The following is a 4,135-nucleotide window of genomic DNA, read 5'->3' as shown; positions in this document are numbered from 1 at the left end:
GAGGACTGGGGGTTCTGATCCGGATCCCCGCCCACCCCTGTGGGAAACCAAACGGATCATTCCCGCCCTGTGTTCCCCTCCATGCAATGGGGGTGCGACGTGGACCTCACTAATCCTGACGACGACGTGATGGCTCATTCTCAGGCATCGCTCTGTCAACAAACAGTCCTGGGTGCCAGCTTAGTGTCAGGCCCCGGTGGCCAAGGCTACGGCAACAGGCACGTAAGACCCGACCCTCGCCTTTCCAGGAAGGCCGGTGCCTCCCACAGAAAGCAGAGGACGATAACTGAAGTTCGAGGGGATCCGACACAGTAGACAGTTTCGCGGACATCACCTGATTCAGCGCCACCAGTGATAATGACAACAAGCACTTAGATGCCACCTCACGGATGAGGTCGGGGCTACTGGCAGCCCTATTTTACACACGAGGACACTGAGGCTCAGAGAGCTGTAACGGACTTCCCCCGAGCCGGAGTCCCAACCCTGACGGGACTCACAGTAAGTCCCGTCCATCGTCCCCATCAGACACCACATTCACGCCAGAAAGCAGCGTGGTCAGCGGTGTGGCACGAGCGTTGCCTGACCCCGTGAGCAAGGCGGGCAGCTGCTGCCACCCCCTCGCTGGGACCCACAGCATCAGTGCCGGCCTCGGGAGCGGTGAGGGCATGGCCTCGGTGGGGTCTGGGGTTCGATGCCCGTTCAGGGAGCCAGCTCCCCCCGCTCTCTCCCTCACCCCCAATACTGTCTTCTCCTCCAGGAAGCTGTGCGTCTCTGGTATGCTCTCCACTCTGCTCATTGATTGAAGGCCCCCGCACCCCAGCTCGGCCAGGAAGCAAAGGTAAGGGAACCCCCAGGGTCACCCCGACTCCTGGTGAGGGGTCATGATGACATTTTCTCTCCACGATTGCCAAGAACATTTAAGCGGGAATGAGATGGATCGATTAGACAATGTTGGAACGGGGTGAGCGTGCATTTTTAGAGCTGTTTACAACAGAGAAGCGCTTCCCGTGTGTTATCTTATTCAGTGATGTCCCCCGCTAAAAAACAACTTTACTGGGATATTATTATCCCCCGTTCACAAATGAGGAAGCTGAAGTTCAGACGGGGGAAAGGACCTGCATAAAGACATATGGCTGGTAGGTGGCTAAGCCTGAATTCAGCTCCACTTGTTCTTGTCTGTATCCCCAAGTGGATGCACCTTGCAGGTGCTTGGTGCTTTGATGAATGAATGCGTGAACTAAGGCAGCACCCGCCATCAACGGTGGGGCAGAGCGGGACTGGACCCCGGCCTCTCCTGTCACTCTTGGTTCCTACGCTCTTTCTGCTGACCTGTGGCTCAGCAACCCCCACACCCTCCACGCCAGGATCTCAAGTATCTTGTGTGTGGTGTCCATCACCCCCTCCTGCTGCAGACAGAAGGACGAAGGTGGAGCAGGCAGCCTCAGCCCCTCCTCCAGGTGGCCCGCAGGCTCGGATCACAGCCAGCAGCCCTGCATCTACATCGCCTCTTCCCTACCACCCACGACCAGTAATCCAACGTGCGGAGTTGTAAACTTGTTTCTTTAAATAAACAGTCTTGAGTTTCGTACCAAATAGTCTTTTAAGAGGAGGGCCGTCTCCAGGCCACCTCGTATTTAGCATACAGTGAGCCACATATTTGCACAGAGAGAGTGTGTGTGGATATAGAGATCGCTTGATCGCTATAGATATCATTGCTCATCCAGATGGGAGCTATTTATGACGCTGAGTCACCCGTAGCGAATGCCACCGAGGGATTCCAGGCTGGGCTCCGAGCCCCACAGACCTCGTGGCTCTGCCTCATCCTCCCTGTTCGCAAGGAGAGAGGGGATGGCCCCCCATCGCAGCGCAGCGACAGACAGGGACTTTTGGGCCACAGGAAACGAGGCTTTTCTCATAACCAGGTCCTCTTTCAAGTCACCGTCCTCCACACAGAGCGCCGCACCCTGACGGGTCACCTAGGCAAGTCCGTTCGTTGTGCGGGAGGGAAAACCGAGACCCAGAGGAGGAAAGGGCTCACCCCGTGTGACACAGCCAGTCAGTGACCCCGCTGATCCCAGAGCTCCGATCTTTTGATCGCTGCCTGAGGCTCTTTCTCTTGCCTCAACCACGGTCTTATCCCCAACGTCCTGCCATTTCCACCAACTGAGGAGCCTCTTGTCCTCTGAAAACTTGGAGGCGTCACTGAGCACTTACTTCTTTCCTTGGGCTCCTGGAGAAGGGGGGCTGAGTCTGGCTGGTTCGGGTATCCCCCATGCTGAACGCGGGACCTGCACGCACTGGGCGCTCGATGCATGTGCACCGGGTGTTACATAAGACAAAACTCAGGACCCATTCCTGGGGAACCCTAGTTCCCCATGTGAAAAAGCACCCATTTATTTCCACCCTCTCTTTCCTGTCTCTAAGCCAGTTCTCTATCTATGTAAAAATAGACTCCCTCCCACTTCCCACCCACCTCTGCCCAACTCTATAATGAATCAATTTTATTAATAGGCTTTGGGATAGAAACTTGACAAAGGTTCTTTGTGAAAGCCACCCTTCATCTCCCTATATAGTTCACTTCTCAAAGAATTCTAATAAACTGTTCAGGTGGGATTTCGCCTTATATAAAATATTCAATCATCTATTATTCCCCTCCACATAGGATGTTTGTTTAAGCATTTGGTGATCTCTATCTTTTATTATGGATTTTATCGAATTGGCCTAAGAAAAGGTGGAATGAGCTGGAAAGATCTCGGGCTTTTGGAATTAGGGCTGGGTTAAACTCTAGCTGGCCACGTACTGGTTCTGCATTCATACTGACTGCCGTGAAAATCAAATGAGATGATTTCTATAAGGTGTCTGGCATATAGTAGGTGCTCAGTGCAGGTTTGTGAATGAGTGAATGAATGAGTGAATGAATGAATGACTCAGGACTCATATGAACTGAAGCAGATCCTAAAGGGTGAGAGACAAACTGACTGCAGTCTGAAGTCTTGAAGAGAGACAACCCCAGGAGGGTAGTATGAGACGGCCTGGGGAGTGGACCGCAGGAATTAGGCTGCTGGATGAACTTTCTCCAGCTCCTTACACAAAGAGTGCCTCAGCTCAAGGAAAAGTTTGAGTCTGGAATCTAAGTTCAAAACAGAACCCTCCATGAGAGTAAAGATTGTGTTTTGTTATCTGTTAGATTCTATCCCTTCAAAAGCTAGAGCCTGGCTCAGGGCACTACGGAACAGACAAGGAGATGCCCAGTAAGTATATGTTGAGTCGAGTGGACTTGAGTTGACTCGACTTGGCTTGAATTGATTGGAGTCGTTTTGAATTTGCTAATGGACCCAACTCTCGGGCCTACCAAGCAGAAGCTTCCTGGAACTCAAGCCTAACTTAGATCTGGTCCCAAAGCACCGGAGAGACCCAAAGAGTGATGTTCTGGGGACATCTGGGGCTTTCTGAAGGTGGGAGCATCTCGGAGAGGACCAGGGCCATAGCCAGGACCGAGGGAAAAGCATGGTGATCTTGGCTTGGTCGGGGGTGCCAGAAAGCTGAATGGCCTTTAGGAATCTTTCAGACTCACTGGAACTCTCTGCTGGGATTTTTCTGTAGTTTTGGAGTGACAGATTCTTCTCTTCCTGGCAGAGAAGGGCTCTCTGGGGATACCCACGTCAGTGGGAGATGGTCCCTAGGTTTGGGGGGAGGGTCATAGACTCCACCATGAGGGCAGAGAGCAGACTGAGGCCAGAAGCCAGGCGGAGTTCCATTTTATAGATGCTGGTGCAGTTGTAAGTTGGTGTTCCTGTTGGAGTGAGGATTTGGGGGTCTGACTCCAGACTTATATCGGGTGTTAGTTGCTGAAAGGAACAGTGACCCAGGAACCACTGTGGGGAGGATGGACAAGACCTCTGGCATCCCAACATGAAGGGCAGCCAGAACCACCGGGGTCCCGTGCCTGGCCCCATCTCAGGGCGCAACCAGGCGCCTGTGAGGGCCAGAACTGGGGAAACGGCGAGGCTCGGTGAGCGGGAGCTGTCCAAACACTCCTTGTGCTCGGCTACGTCTGCGTGTGTCTGCCTCCCACGGTGGGTTTGGAACCCCTCGCGGGCACGACGTCTAGTCCTCTTGTGTCCTCTGAAAATCT

The 4,135-nt window shown here is 53.3% G+C and overlaps 1 protein-coding gene across 1 annotated transcript in view; it reads left to right on the top strand.

Annotated features, from left to right (window-relative positions):
- The window catches only part of CPLX2 (complexin 2), an 86,700-nt gene that overhangs the window by 12,016 nt on the left and 70,549 nt on the right, over positions 1 to 4,135 (top strand). Inside the window, exon 2 of the mRNA XM_011363863.1 lies at positions 758 to 838. The gene's annotated coding sequence lies outside the window, so the exon portion shown is untranslated. The remainder of the gene's footprint in view (positions 1 to 757; positions 839 to 4,135) is intronic.

Source organism: Pteropus vampyrus, unplaced genomic scaffold (genome assembly GCF_000151845.1).
Source record: "Pteropus vampyrus isolate Shadow unplaced genomic scaffold, Pvam_2.0 Scaffold90, whole genome shotgun sequence".
In the NCBI taxonomy this organism is placed as follows: domain Eukaryota; kingdom Metazoa; phylum Chordata; class Mammalia; order Chiroptera; family Pteropodidae; genus Pteropus; species Pteropus vampyrus.
The sequence above is the reverse complement of the archived record's forward strand: the minus strand, read 5'-3'. Positions and strand labels throughout refer to the sequence as shown.